Source organism: Typopeltis vanoorti, chromosome 12 (genome assembly GCF_054136105.1).
Source record: "Typopeltis vanoorti isolate ZY-2024b chromosome 12, IOZ_Tvanoo_1.0, whole genome shotgun sequence".
NCBI classification, from domain to species: domain Eukaryota; kingdom Metazoa; phylum Arthropoda; class Arachnida; order Uropygi; family Thelyphonidae; genus Typopeltis; species Typopeltis vanoorti.
Window position 1 is genome coordinate 55690842 of NC_143560.1, and position 17010 is coordinate 55707851.

General features: G+C 34.1%; 1 protein-coding gene across 5 annotated transcripts in view; it reads left to right on the plus strand.

Annotated features, from left to right (window-relative positions):
- Window positions 1-633: 633 nt before the first annotated feature.
- Window positions 634-17010, plus strand: part of LOC150100806 (DNA (cytosine-5)-methyltransferase 3A-like) — a 745691-nt gene continuing 729314 nt past the window's right edge. For 4 of the 5 annotated variants that reach the window (XM_090401182.1, XM_090401184.1, XM_090401186.1 and 1 more), the window contains exon 1: window positions 634-669. The gene's annotated coding sequence lies outside the window, so the exon portion shown is untranslated. Of the gene's footprint in view, window positions 670-1349; window positions 1444-17010 lie in introns of those variants that run through there. The other variant, XM_090401183.1, reaches the window with a different exon arrangement.

The following is a 17010-nucleotide window of genomic DNA, read 5'->3' on the forward strand; positions in this document are numbered from 1 at the left end:
GTATTGCTGGATCCTCCAGTCAGTCTATTCATGGCGCAAAGTCCAATAAAAAAAAATAATAATAAATAAATAATATAATAAAATAAAAGAGTTGGAACAGTGCAAATCAGATGAATACCAGCTGGCTTGCCTTGGTTTGCGTTCTGCTCAGCTACTCCTATTACATAGAAAGATTTATAATTGAAATATCCTACCTTAAAATAGTTTTTTTAATTCAAAGCGGTGTGTGTGTGTGTGTGTGTGTGTGTGTGTGTGTGTGTGTGTGTGTGTGTGTGTGTGTGTGTGTGTGTGTGTGTGTGTGTGTGTGTGTCATGTAAATAAATTACAATAATGATGAGTAAATTAAAAAAAAATAACAATCAATTAAAATCCAACATTTTTGTACTCAGGAGGGAGTAGTCAGAAATATTGTCACTGTCACAGTGACAATATTTCTGACTACTCCTATTAATGTGTGGTGTAATTCTTGATGAGCTAAATACTAGAAGGGTTTATAAAATATTTTCATATATCGTCAATAGATGGCACGGCATGCCTTATATTATCTAATGGGTTTGAAACAGTAAAAAAAAATAAATAAATAATAAGAAGGGACGCATGCGTAGTTCGTTTCCTCAAGTGGCAAGGTTTGCTAACAAGAAAGTTCCATCGGAAAGGTGACTTAGTGAGGTAAATACTGTTTTTTTAAATGTTGCTTACAATAGATGCGTTACCTGAAGTTCTTATATGTTATACGAAATAATTATTCTATTTTTGTACCTCTTTGATGTTTACCTGTTTCTTGATCACGTGAGCACGGCACGCGAGTACCTGCTGCTATCATCGGCCTTCTGGTCTATGAAGCCACTCCCACTTTTTAACGTAACCCATTACGCCCATCAAAAATATCAGGAATGTATAATAAAAATATATTTCAGGCAATCATATTATAATTCGTCATGATAAGGAAATAGTTTCTGAAACTACATTTACGTCTGATTATTGCATTATCCCTCGGTTTAAATGATGGTCTTTTAATTTAAATGTCTCCATACGTCTGTAAATTGAAATGATTTTTATTTTATATGCATATACATATGTATAATAAATCGACCACTCGGGATACATATTTGTATATGAGTAGTTCGTAGGTAGATGTGTTTATATATGTATTATTATATATATAAACAAGGAGACTGAAAATTAACACGTGACTATATACAGCTGATTCTGTTTGTCCTGTACTTTATTTGGCATCGTGCCAATTGTTCTCATACGAATGCCATGTATTTGGTCTGTTTTTTTTTTTAAAAGAGCAGACGCCGCCATACATATAAATAGAACTATATCTAGAAATAGCAAATCAAGAACGGGTTTCTAGCATTTTATGTTTGGTAATTTATATTTTTACTCTTTATATTTCACGTTTTTATAACAAAATTCCAAATACTAATTAAGTAAAATGTAAGTATACATTATTTTTGAAATCCTTTGCTATTCTTAGTGAAGTAGTGATATTTGAATGATGTGTTGATATTACATATACTCTATTTATGAATATTGAATTAGTATATATATTGAATTGTCTACTGTCAAAATTGCATATCTTCTTTATCAATAAAAAAAGTAAAATAACATGCTAGTTTTTTTTTTTTTCCCTTCATATGAGACGCGGTAAGATAAAGTTACTGATAAGGTTATCCCCTGTTCTAAAACTTATATGAATTCAGTATTGTTTTCAAACTGCATCAGTCTACGTGTATTATAATGACTATGCAGAACGAAATGGTAGAACTTTAACTGCGTTAGAGACGAAACTAAGTGCAGGTGCGCAGGTGTCCTAATTCACCTCTACACGTTCATTGCTCTCGAAAAGCTTCTTCGTGGCATCTTGGTTTTTATCAAATGTTTATAATAAGATAATCTCAAAGTAGAGGTTGTGCGCTCATAATGCAAGATTAGGAACTCTAATCCATATTGTATAATATAACACCACGAATGCAGTAGCATATCGGTCATCATGCTTTATATTGGTAATTCTGATATTTCAGTTCTTATCTTACAACTTTCTATTTAGCCAATACCTGAAATGGCATTCAAAAACGATTTTTTAAAGTATGTTTTTTTTTTTTTTTTTGTTAGTGCCTGAAATGTTGACTAAACATGATATACCCAACCTTGTAAAACTTAAACGTTAAACGAAAACAGGGGATGGGGGAAGTGACTTCATGAATGTGCAGAATGGAATTTAAATATTTGGTTTCCATCAGCACTATTTTTAGCGCGTCTTTTTCTCATTTATAAATGAATTATTATTCTTAAATATTTGCTGTTAATAAATGTCCACATCAGCTTATATATATATAACGATTTTTTTAAGTATGTTTTTTTTTTTTTTTTTTTTTTTTTTTTGTTAGTGTCTGAAATGTTGACTAAACATGATATACCCAACCTTGCAAGTCTCGCTGACCTGCAAAGTAGTGCAAGTCAAGGCAACTTGTGGTAAAGGTAGAATAAGCTCTGATCACTATTCTTAATATTTACCCTTAATGCAAAGCCCATTTCCTTGAGGAGATGTATGATGCTATATATTAAAGGCAAGGGGCCACTACCCAGACCGGTTTCGACCTTTATTGAGGTCTCATCAATGGGAGCCAGGCTTAGGAATACCAAGATTTAAGTAATACAGAGCTAATAAGTATTTTACCAAAACAAGTTACCATAAGGTGCTTTGACCTTATTAAATAAAAATCCCAGGATGAATAAAAATGGAGTAAAACCAGGTTTAAAATAGCTTGGCATCTTTAACATATATTATACCCAAGGTAAAAAACTTTCTACATATATCTCTCATCCTGATATTTTTATTTAATAAGGTCAAAGCACCTTATGGTAACTTGTTTTGGTAAAATAATTATAAGCTCTGTATTACTTAAATCTTGGTATTCCTAAGCCTGGCTCCCACTGATGAGACCTCAGTAAAGGTCGAAACCGGTCTGGGTAGTGGTCCCTTGCCTTTAATACATAGCATACATCTCCTCCAGGAGATGGGCTTTGCATTAAGGGTAAATATTAAGAATAGTGATCAGAGCTTAAACTACCTTTACCGCGAGTTACCTTGACTTGCACTACTTTGCGGGTCAGCTAGACTTGCAATACGTGCAGGCACAAACTTGACTTGTTTGTCTGTTTGCTTACTTGGGAAATGGAGTAAAACCAGGCTTAAAATAGCTTGGCATATTTTAAAAAAATAAGCAAGAATGAGGTTATAGTAAATTAAGTTACACATATTCTGAACTTTAACTTTAAAAAGCCAGTTCATAGTTAATACAATACTACCTATATATATATATATATATATATATATATATATATATATATATAGCAACATATTCCTTAAATAAATTCGCTTTAAGGGATATGTTGTTGCCTGAAGTAGATCAGGGAAAGAAAGACTTTAAGTTCTATATTAGTCATAGCTAGAGAAAATTTTCTACCCCCCCGCTTTTTTTCCCCTTAACAGATTCTTGAATTACTTAATCTTTGGCCCTAATAAGCAGGTTTCTTTCGGAGAATTTTTTTCGGAATTACGAAGTTAACTAGCTTTTAGAGGCTTATGTGACATAGGATTTCTGGCCTGTCTGTAACTCAGAAAAACTGACTGTAGAACATGCATAATCACATACGTATAATACTAGTTAGAATTAGTTTTCATCTGGCGCTCTGTAATCAGCTACTGTGATAGAGACTAAGGTGGCGATAGAGATAGAGTACCATACTGGCTTCTAAAAAGTTAGCACTAAAAGAGTGCTCTTTGTTCCCTTTGGAGGGTGAAAAGAATATTTATTTTTATTTATCACACACACACACACACACACACACACACACACACACACACACACACACACACACACACACACACACACACACACACACACACACACACACACACACACACACACGCGAGTACAATTTTTGCCCTTTCCATCTCATATATTAGGTTGATGTTAGTGAAAATGCAATTGTCTCCACAACCTTTCATTAGGAGTGCAATCACATATTTTTCATTTGCAGGTGCCACTCTCTTAGGCACCTCCTAAAGAGTCAGCCAAATTCAGGTGATTCGGTGGTGAGGAAAGTCTTTGTATGTTTTCTAAGCTGTGCTTGCATCACCCAAGGGATGATAGAACATTGCCTTAAAAATGTCGAGCAGAAAGTATAGTTAAAGTGTTCTGATCACTGATTTCTCTGGTAAAGCTCCTATGATTACAGTATGCAGAGATTGTATTACCAGGGGCGCGCCGGCCATATGTGCAATGTGTGCGACGCACACAGGTGCCAGGATAGTAAAGGCGCCAAAGAGGAGGAAATACTTTAAAAAAAAAAAAATTTTTAAAGTGATTTTTTTATTGGAGGGGGGGGATAGGGGCGCCAACTAAAGTTTTGCACACAGGCGCCGGACACTACTGGCGCGCCCCTGTGTATCACTACTTCTATTCTAAAGGCCATAGTCGAGCTCAGTACTTTGCTATATAATAGTTTGATCTGTAACAATGTTGACGATGCAGTTGGTGCATGTTCTTACATAATTATCAATGAAAAACTAGATGAAGTGAAATAAGTGGACCACATAACTTATTTTTATTTAATGATAGTCTGTCAGCTAAAGCTTGTGACGATAGTGAATTTCTCAGTGTCCATCTCTGAAAGATGACAAAAGATGAAGCCATCTCTGAAGGATGACAGAGATGACGCCATCTCTGAAGGATGACAAAACATGAATGATGCACCTGACCATTTATGCCTTTCCTTGACCCGACTGACTATCATATCCCATGGTCCAATCTACTATATTAAAAAATGCACGACTAATAATGTTCTTTGTACTTTTGAAGCAAATCACTGTTGGAAATGCTCAATTTAACTATTTGTTTATTTATGACAATGCTATCCACGAATAGCTGGGAAAACTTGTTATATTAGAATCTTGGGAGAAACAAGAGCTACGCTGGGAACTCTGTTCTCCATCATGGTGTCTTCGGGCCAGAAGATATATATATATATATATATATATATATATATCAGGGTGGACTGAAAAGTTCTCGGCCTAACAATGAAAAAAAAAACGAATCTATAATTTCAAAATTATTTTTATTTTTTAACATAATCTCCCTTAAGACTGATACATTTATTCAAGCGATGCTCCAGCGCTATTATCCCGTCCCTGTAGTGGTTCTCAATAAGATCTGCAAAATACCCCTCTATAGCTGCAATCATTGACTCTTGATTCGAAGAAAAACGCTGACCAGCGAGGAAGAGTTTTATTTTTGGGAAGAGATAGAAGTCATGGGGAGCCAAATCTGGGGAATAGGGTGAATGTTCCAACAATTCATAGTGCAGATCCCTTAATTTTCCCATTGCCAAAACACCTTTGTGGGCAGGTGCATTGTCCTGATGATAGATGATTTTTTTCTTCTGCAAACCGGGTCTTTTCTCACGAATTTTTTCATCTAGTCTGGTTGAAAGATCAGAATAATATTCCCCGGTTATTGTTTTATCCTTTTCAAGATAATTAATAAACAAAATGCTTTAGCATCCCAAAACACCGATGCCATGACCTTTCCTGCTGATGGAACCGACTTTGTCTTCTTTGGCGATGAACAACCGGCTTCTGTCCTATTTTGACTGCTGTTTGGATTCTGGTGTGTAATGGTGAATCCAAGTCTCATCCATAGTAATACATCGATGCACAAAATCGGTTTTATTCTTGTTAAAACGCTCCAAGCACTGTTCAGAGATTTTCATGCGAGTGCGTTTTTGATCTACTGTGAGAAAGCGCGGCATTCATCTTGCGCAAAGCTTTTTCATTTGCAATTCTTCATGCAAAATATATCCTACACGTTCTTTTGAAATGCCTATAGTCTCAGCAATTTCACGCACTTTGATTCGCCAGTCATCCCATACCATATCGTGCACTTAATCAATGATTTCTGGTGTTGTTACACTTTTTGGACGTCCTTCACGTGGATCATCTTCAAGGCTGGTACGGCCACGTTTAAACTCGGCAGCCCATTTCTTAATTGGCGAAAACGAAGTAGAAGAGTGCCCATAACTATTTATAAACTTCGAATGAATTTCTTTTAGCATCAAACCTTGTTTTACAAAGAATTTTAGAACCGCACGATACTCAATTTTATCCATTTCAAGGGATACAGACAACACTTTGACTCTCTACAGCTGTATAAAACAAACTACTTTTACGAATGACTTGCAATTTCACATGGATGCTTATGGCAGATGTATCAACTTAGGAAAAAAATCTTGCTGATAGTGTTATCATCTATGGTCGAGGCCTAGAACGTTTCAGACCACCTTCGTATATATCATTCCCACAAAATTATATGCTACTTTCGGAATAAAATAATCGTGTAGTTATTAACAGCATTTCTACAAGAGTGGTTACAATGCCAGAGTTTTATGGCGATTTCAAGATACATAATAAGACTTTCTCTTCATCGTTGTTCCTTTGGCTGTTGTATCCTCTGGTGTCGTAACAGTCACCTGTAAGTTTTCTTGGTATTAACAATAGTTATTAGTTTACTTTGGGTTGACTCGTTCAGACCTATATTGCTATCTTGTTATTCCTTCCTCTAATTTCTCTATTGATATTATAGGGAAGCACGAAAAGCTGTTTATTATTATATTCCTAATACCAATCTAACCCATGAAAGGTTGTAAACGTAGTAATTTTTTTTCCCTTTTCATGTTCACGTATTCAATAGGCATTACCTGGTACAGGACGAACAATAAAAGTATATACTACGTAACACATAACAGACATTCACGTCACAGTTGAAGCGAGGCCCAAATGACTTTGAGAGTGATATCACTCTCAAAGTCACTTGGACCATGCAAGCTTACCCATTATGGAGGTATTGCTTGTTGACTAGTTGGTTGTCAATATCAGAACGTACACGTTGTTCTTGCTCAAAGGGCTAAATGTCATGTCGATATATCCCAAAGTTTTGATAGCTTTGATATGGAACTGTTAACCAAAAGGTCGTAGTTGTTTGTAAACACAAGGCACTTGATACCCGTGGAGTCACACTTCCGAAATATCCGATTGAATACAATTACGACCGAAACAACTATGGTTATAAGTCCAGTTTATTATCTCTGTTAATTGCGGATTTATTTTTTCAGCTCGTTTGCTTCTTTTGTTGGACGAAGATCCCAAGTTCCTTGAGGATTATTGGATGAAGTATACCCTTCCGCCTGCATATGAGATTGGCTAACTCTCCAGTTGAAAAAATAATTTTGAAGTTCCTCTCAACGTAGAAAAAATAACGAGGGGTTTTCCGATTAAAGGGTATGTCGGTTCTTTGGTTCCTTTAACCAAAATAAGGAACAGTTAGTGAATATGGTACCTGTCAAATAGTTTCTCTCCTCTCTCTCTCTCTCTCTCTCTCTCTTTCTCTCTCAATCCGAATAGATTTGACACTACTTACTGTTACAGTGATGTATCCGCCCACCCGATGTTACAGTTACATTTATCCCTTTACGATGTTCATAATTCATAATTGGACAATAGCGACTTTTTGGGTATTGTCTAGTTATGAATTATGAACATCGTAAAGGGATATATAAGAGCCGAGGCCATCTCATCTTAACTACATATGTAGTCAATAGTTCATTTATGTTATATTTACCCACTCTTAGCGCGTATCCGCTCATTTTGCTTGCGCATGGTATAGCCATCACTACTCGACAGCTTAGGCCTTTAGCAGATTACTCAAGCTAACTAAAAATAGCTAGATTAGTAATCATTCCTAGCCCTTCTAAGATGGCTTGCTGCCATAGAAAATAAAATGAAATCATACATTACTCTGCCTTGTATAGAATTCCAGTGTGTTAATGTTCGTGGAAGAATTGTAGTCGAAATAACTCAAATGATAGCTAAATATCTTGAAATGAATTAAATAGAAATACAACTAGATTTTGACTTAATATGAAGATCCCCCCCCTTTTTTTTTTTCATCTTCCACAGCTGCCATTTCAACTTTCTGGAGAATGATGTGTCCCTTGTTCACTTAAATAGAACCTGCAGATATTTCTGCATTAACACTGTACCAAGTACTAATATATCCAGAGCTCGGATTGGACAGAAACGAACCATAGTATGGAGTCAAGGTGATTCCTAATTTAAGACTTTTTTTTTTTTTTCCCATTCAGGTACTTATATTTTAGACGGGTGATTTTATACTTTTTATTCAACATTTTTGTTGTCTTTTTGTCTACAATTCTAATACAAGGCAGAGCTAGAGAAAGACAACTGTGATAATTACCCCAAATTAAAAAAGGGGACTAATTCTCTCATTCCCAAATGATTTAAAACAGAGCTGGATTATTTTATTTATTTTCTCTAGATAATAAAAACTTTAGCATGTCCTGTTCGTGCATAAATTATGATAATTCTGGTTATTGATCAGCATTTTTTTTTTCCGGGTCGATATCATCACTACATGTACTGATCTCAAGGAACGCTTAGCTGTTGGAAGTCGTTCAAAAAAGATTGACAATAATGCAAAAAGTGCAAGCCGTGCAAAAAAAACCGAAAAAATGGTATTTCTCAATAAGCAGACGTTATTACTAGACAATATTACATATGCTAAGCAAATATTCATTGCACTAGAACACTGTCAAATTCCCATTCAGTGAAATCATATCATAAAGATATACATCACATCACATCCAAAGACTTTCTGTGTGATTTCTTCAGATTTCTTCAGGAGAGTTCTAAATTTATCCATACAGTCATTATGAAACTGAATAGTTTAAAAATATCCCAGCAATCCTCCCCCCCCCCCAAAAATACATGTAGTGAACAGAACAACGGCTACATTGCACAGGAAGACCTGGTCAGAAGATCGATGATTAGAGTATAACCTTCATAGTGGCCATCTGTAAAAAGGAAAAAAAAAAAACATTAGAATTACAGAGGAATTTCCCTATTAAGTGTTCCATGTGAGATTTATGCATATTTGAGAAGAGGTTAAGACAAATTCTGGTACATAAAGTTGGATAAGATCAACTTGGGATCAGGTCAAATAAGGGTTGTCAGCATCAGATTTTCACTTTAAGACATGGTAGAGAAATCATGGGCATATTACAAGTGTTTGCATTTAAGTTTTGCGCATACGACTTTGTACTTTGCTTAGTTTGCAAAGATATGCTTAACATAGAATTAGTATTAGTTCACACCATATGCTAATCCTATAGTGTGAACGGAAAGTATACAGAGCAATTACAGCCTGTACTAAAGTTGTAAGTCAGCAGTTATAATTGAAGAGTAACAGGTTGATGTAAAATCAAGGGTAATACAAGAGTGCATCACTTATCATCATATGGATAACATTATGAAAGAAAGAAAGTGACATTATATCAAATTCTGAGATATCAAAATTAGCTCTTTCTTTACTTTATGCAGATTAAGTTATACGCAAATAAATCCCATACAAATCTTCAGGATTTTTTAAATAAATTGAATAACCGCTATAACAAATGTAGTAAGAAAATCAGCAATAGAAAGACAAAAACGATAAAAACAGGCAGAATATTGAACACATCAGATGCATCCGGAATGGAGAACGTATAGAAGTAAAATATTTCAGCTATTAAGGTATAGTTTTTAGTGAAGATGGCATATTAAATTTAGAAACAGATTACAGAATAACCCAAATTGGTTCTGTGTGTTGAGAGAGTCAGAGGAGTAAATTTCTATGGAATAAGAGAGAAATTAGTCAAAATACTTAACTAGCTGTATAAGACAACGTTCAAACCTATTTTAACTCAGTGAATCTGAGAGCTGGGTTAGAAATAAAACTCATCAATGAGGCCACAGATATGAGAGTTTTGAGAAAAATTTGGACAGTGAACAGGTTTCATCAATGGTAGATTCATATTAGAAATGAAGATAGTATTAGTAAAGAATGACATTGTTAGCATTCAAGGATGATGAGCACAGTCAATCAGTCGTCGTCATCATAATCATCATTCATTCGTGTATGAATAGGGAAAATATATACAAAATTATTCATATATCAAAAACCGTGGAGATAAAGGCTATTAGATAAAAGTGAGCCAAGTTGCTCTGTTTTGTGCCAAACGGTAGATATCAGAAGGTCCACGAGCCTCACCTTCAAAAAGAGGTTTGCTTGTGCATTGCCCAAACTGTTTTCTTGGTCTTCCTCTTCTTCTGGTTCCATTATTGGCCTGTAGAGGACATATTAAACATGGGTAAAGGTGGATGTCTAAGTTGGTGTCAGCCATCTTAGTTGACTTTTTTAAATTGCATCTATTAGGGGGGGGGGTCTTTGCTTGCTTTCTTCTAGGATGACGGTATTAGAAATGTGAACTTGCCTTGTATTGTAATATTGTTCGAAGGCATGTTGTTCCAAAGCTGGTGATGATATTAACTGTTCATTGAGTAGTGATGTTCCATGTGTGGACTAGGCGCCATATGTAAGTATGGCTTGATTGATGGTTTGGTACCGGGTGATGAAATTAGATTTCCAGATATTAGTTAGACTTTTATGAAAATGAAGAGCTTTGTGCTCGCATGATTATGTTACAGTATCGATGTGGGAATCAAAGTACTGAAAATCATTTACTTCTTCAAGAATGTGGTCATTTAGTCTAATATTTCTTTCTATCCTGCTCTTTAGGGACACTGATTGGATCATCAGTCAACTGCTGTTGACTGATTGGATCCGTGCTGCATTTTTACATAAATTCAAAGTTATTCAGAGAATAGCAATTCAAAGTTATTCTCTGAATAACTTTGAATTGTTACATATGGTTCAATTCAAAGTTCTTCAGAAATTAAGCAGGGTTCTTGAAAAACAAGCTCTGATGAACGCATCCACTGCCTTAAAAGGTTGCTAGAAGAAGGAGCAAGAGATAAAAAAAACTTCCTTTAATCTTAAACTTCATAGATTTCTCAAAAGCTTTCGATTCAATCAGCAGACCAAGGATGTTCAAAATTCTCAGTTATTATGCCATACTCTTGAAAATAATTAAAGTGATAGCAGACCCATACTAGAATTACCATACAAGCACTCAGTTTGTTTTGTTAACAAAAAGATCAACAGCAACGTACCAGAAGCAACATCAAAGCTATCTAACTAGCGCCAAATTGCACGAAAAGTAATCGAAGTTCTGGTTGATAAAACTATCTTCTGTGAAGAAAAAAAAACACAAAAAAAAAACGTCATTAAAAGAAGCAACTGTTCAGAATAATGTACCGAACATTTTCGCTCTCGAAATCAACAGCAGGTCATTGAAAACAAGAATGATAATGAGATTAAGAAATAAGTTTTTAACTCGTTTGTTACTTTAATTAATTTATAAGGGCTCTCTGTTTGTGGAACAAGTAATAATAACAATTACACCAAATGATAATAAACTACTTATTTAAACTCAAGATAACGCAAAGAGAAACTCAACTCGGAACTATATTATAATTATAAAAAAATTAAAGTTCAATGTTTTTATTGTGTGATTGATTATTATACCCAGATAGCTCTCTAAGGAATTCCTAACTATAAATTATCACTACACATTCACTCCTTTTACACTAATATTACCATAACTGAACTAATAATATACTCGCATCTGAATGATAATAATAAAACTAAATCCACGCGAATAATCGCGTAGACCATTTTGCACACTTCAAAATTTTGTTGTGTGCACTTTCTGATATAGTAGCGAACACAATGTCGAAACTATAATTGCACTATGCAGCTATTCACAAGATACTAAAGACTGCATTTTGTGCATCTTAAACAAATGAGTAACAGACAACAGCGCATGCAGTATACACTAGAGAACATTCCAATTTCTGCCTGCTCTACCTAAACATTGTTCCACATAAGACAGACCCTGCTGTTACAACCGGTTCTCTACAAAAAGCGCCCACACCTTGAACCTTCTCACCTTCCCTGTTTTTGCGTACTCTGATATCAGACTTACTTTCTTACATAACATGTATATTATTTTTATCATAAACCTTTAATAGAATTTTTAGAAAATTTTTCACCAGTTTTAAAATTTTTGAAAGATTTTTTTTTTTTCAAAACATTTAATAAAAGGGTGTATTCTTGTAGCACAAAATTTTTCTTACAAAACTTTTAATCAGTTTAAAGGAATTTCAAATCTGTACGAGTTTTCTTTGTTTTAGAGATTGGAAGTCAAATACTGTATTAATTAAGGAGGGTTCCGAGTATATCACTTATTCTTAATGGAGACTTATTCATTAAATCTATTTTTACAAGTTTTGTTATCAGTATATGTTACGTAAATTACTGTAGGTCTGGTTATTTTATTGTTGTAGAATTATCAGCGTAAACTATCTTCAGTCTCTATTGATATTAATGAATATCAATGTAGATTATTGTGCTTTTTTTTTTCTTATTAAGGAAAAAAAAGCAAGTTTTCTCTATGTTATATCTCCCATTTCTTTCACTAGTACTGTTATTGGTGAATGCATAATCCAATGTTTATTTATTTATTTATTTATTTATTTATTATGATCATTCTTACAGTGGTTCTCAGGACTATTTCCCTTTTCAAAGTTCTTTAGTCTAATTTATCACATTATTCATTGTTCTTTCTTCCTTTTATTGTTTTTCTTTTTGGCATTTAATTTTTTTCTCTCCTTTTAGCGGTGTTTTTTTTTTATCGCCTTTCTGAGTATCTAAGAAAAGACGTTGAAAACATTCCTGATATCTTGCTGTTGAATATCCTAGAATTAGCAGTTGCTTCTCTTCTTTGCCTATTATCTAAATTTCAGAAACAGACATTCGATTTTATCCATCGATAAGGAAGTTTGCTTTATAAATTAACTCCTTTTATAAAGGAATCCAGAAGAGATCAGCTCCAAATTTCCAGTTATATGCAGTACTATTGCTCATTTCCTCGTAGCACTCTTTCTCTCTACTTTTTTCTTTCCTGATCAGGAGAAATGGGACTCGTGAGAGAGGAGATCCTTGACTGCTAAAACATAAATATTATTTTAATAATAAGTAACGCATAATGCATTTCATGCGGTTTTGTTTTACTTTTGAAAAAATGTATTCTGAAGAATTTAGTATGAAAAATGATTAACAGACCAAGTTCCTTAAGAAATCGTCCTTCTTTGATCAACCAGGGTTAAATGCTTTATCAGAGCATTTGTTTTATGATTCGATCTACCAGCTCTGAATTTTAGGAAATAGGCCTAAATCATTTTTGGACATACTGAATCAAAGAGCCTCTTTTTCCCTTTTCTTCAACACCCAGAACATCCCGGTTCGTTAAACAAACAAGAGGTAAATGATGCTGTTTTTGTTTCGGCTTGCGCTGAATCAACTAAGGCTACGAGGAGACTATATCCTCTTCTGGTAATTTTATGCTTTTTCTAGGCTGTTCTGTCTGTTTTTCGAACGAAATAAAAACCCGGATTTCTGGAAGGAAAATTCCTTCCGCCATCCTACAGGATCAGTTAATTCACGCGAAAGCGTACATTCTCCTCTTTAAAAAAAAAAAAAAAAAAAGTTATCAAAATGTAAGCACTGGTGATCAGCTGATGGATAGGGAAAAAATCGCCACTTAGGTTCTTGGAGGTACTGACGTAAACAATCTTCTTCAAGTGTCATCTCCTAGAAGGAGGTTGACAACCATGTCACTGAACCTTTTTCTTTCTTTTGCTGCTCTGGAACATTTTTGGTAATTCAAGCCAGTCCAGTCCTTAATGTCTTCGAACCACATTCTCCTGGGTCTACCTCTCCCTCTTTTTCCATCCAATTTCCCTTCTAATATTAATTTCTGAATGCCTTCTTGTCTAGTTAGATGTCCAAAATATTTAAGTTTTCGCTCTTTAATTATTTTCATTAATGTTCTTTTCATTTTTGCTTTCTTTAAAACATTTTCGTTTTTCATTTTCTCTGTCCATGGTATTTTCAACATTCTTCTGATGGTCCACATTTCGAAAGCTTCTAATTTTTTCTCTGCTTCTTTAGAGTCCAAGTTTCACTGTTTTAGAGAAGGCATGACCAGATATTAGCATTTTATTAATCTTTTTCTTGTGTCTATATTAATGTCTCTGGATGTTAGAACAGTTTTCATATCAGTAAAGGCTTTTCTTGCTATCTCTATTCTTCTTTTTATTTCTTTAAGGGAATTTCCTCTATCTGTAAACATTTGTCCCAAATATATAAAAGACTGAACCTGTTCAATTTTCTTTTTGTTAACAATTATGTTCAGTTTCTTATTTATTGGTTCTTTTGATATAATAATGCACTTTGTTTTCTTTAGGTTAATTAGTCCCATGTCAAAGCTTCTGTTGTAAATTTCTGTGATTAAGTTTTGAAGATCATCTTCAGATTCAGCTATAAGAACTGTGTCATCTGCATACCTGAAGTTGTTGAAGTTCCTACCTCCGACTTTTACACCCTTCAGTTGTGAAATATTTTTAAAAACTTGCTCACTATATATATTGTACAGTAAGGGTGATAAGACACATCCTTGCCTTACTCCTTTTTTGATTTCAAAGTTGCCAGAATATGTATTTTTATATCTTAATGAGGCCATTTGATTCCAGTATATATTTGTAATTATACGTAGATCTTTTTCTTTTAACCCATTATTCTGTAGGATATGTATTAATTTCTTGTGATCCATTGAATCAAATGCTTTGGTGTAATCAATAAAACAAAGATATATGCTTTTCTGGTTGTCAAGGCTTCTTTCACATAATGTTTTCAAATTGAAGATTCCTTCTCTTGTACCTTTGTCTTTTTGAAAACCTGATTGAGTGTCTTCTATTTCTATTCTTTCCAGGATTATTCTCAGTAGTAATTTTGTAACATGGCTTGTTAAACTTATTAGTTTATATTCTGTACATTCAAAAGTTCTTGGAATTTTGGGAATAGTGACAAAGATGAATTTCCTTAGATCATCAAGGATGTATCCTGAATCATAGATGTTATTAAAAATAACCTTTAGGTCATTAAGTGTGTTTTCATTTACTTTCTTTAACAATTCAATAGGGATGTGATCAGGGCCGGGTGTTTTACCTGTTTTCATTTGGCTTAGAGCATATTCTGTTTCTTCATATGTAATTGGTTCACCATCTATATTTTGTATATCTGGTGCGTCTGTGCGATCAGAGTCAAACAGTTCTTTTCCATATTCTTTCCATCTTTTTATGATATCTTGTGTCTCTAGTAGCATTTTTCCATTTTGATCTTTTATACAAGGATTATGGTTGAAATTTTTCTTTTTATTTGTCAGGGCTTGGATTGATTTGTGCATTTCTTTACTATTGTGTTTCGTGTCCAATTCCTCTATTTCTTTACATTTTTCATTTAGCCACTTGTCTTTAGCCTTCCTGCATTCATTTTTTATAATTTTACTGAGTATTCTATACTGGTGTGTACTTTTCTTTTTTCGTCTTTCATTTTCATAAGTTCTAGTATTGATTCAGTCATCCAGGGTTTTTTCTTATTGTATTAATTTTTGGGATAACCTCGTTAGCTGTCTTATATATTGCACTTCTAAAATTTGACCACCTGTTTTCAATTTCCTCTGAGTTACAAAGTATATTGTCTTCTGTTTTATATTCTACATGATCTAATTTCTTCCTAATTTCTGAGTTAAACATTATGTTGTCAGGTATATTCAGAGCTGTGAGGTCAAGTCTTTCAGTATGATTATTTTTAGAAATGTTTTTTAGTTAAATTTTTAAAGTGGACACAACAGGGTTATGGTCTGAACCTATATCAGCACCTGGGTATGTTTTTATGTGGGTTATATTATTTTTGTATCTATTATTTATCATTATGAAATCTATTTGGTTTCTTATGGAATTATCTGGGTTTGTCCAAGTATACAGTCTGCGCTTTGGATGTTGAAAGAAAGTATTCATTATGCGTAAGTTGTTTTGAATGCAAAATTGTATCAATCTCTCACCTCTTTCATTTCTGTCGCTTAGTCCAAATTTTCCAACAACTGGATTTTCTTCCCCTTCTCCAACCTTTGTATTCAAGTCACCCATCACTATGAGTATCTCATTTGATTTTACATATTCTATAGATTTTTGTAAGTTATTATAAAAATCTTCTATTTCTTCATCATTGTGATTCATCGTATTGGCATAAACCTGGATAATTATGATGTTAAAAGGCTTTGCGGCTAATTTAATAAGTATTATTCTTTCGTTTATGGGCCACAGCCCCATTACACATTTAAAGATGTCTTTCTTAATCATGAAACCCACTCCATATTCATGCTTCTCTCCACCAGAATATACAAATGTAAATCCATCTTTCTCTAGTTTTCCCATGTTAGGCCATCTTGTTTCACTAATTCCCATCATATCAACTTTAAGTCTTTTTATTTCCTGTATAAGGTTGTCAAAATTCCCTAGTTTATATAATGTTCTCACATTCCAATTTTCAAGACCCTGTTTCTTGTTTTCAAACGAGGAATATCAAATGCCAACCTTCCTTTCGGATTTAAGTTGACATCATCATAGAGTGCACTTGCAGCGCTCGTTTTAATCACAGTTTCAGTGTCTTCTTCCCTGTAACTATTTACAGCTTGGGACGTTGCAGAGGTTCCAACTTCCAAAGCATAGCTTGTAAAATATTTCCGTTTCTTCATGGTTGACTATAGGATATACGTAAACAAAAGTGGCGTAAAAAATAAAATAAATAAAATTCTAGTCAATCAGGTACTTTCTTGGCCTACATAAACCAGCTCCTCTCTGAATCATCATTGTATCTATATTAGCACAAGAAATTAAATAGGAAACATTTTATATGTGAGGTATTCATCCTCATCCAAGATGAGTTTGAAGTGTGCTAGAAATTTTGGTCTTCTTTGTCAGCACTTGCAGCTTCCCTGTAACTTGAACACTGTCAATTTTGGTTCGTTCTTTGAACCTGAAAAATCATCTCCCGCTTGCAGCATAGCAATCATTTCCACCTT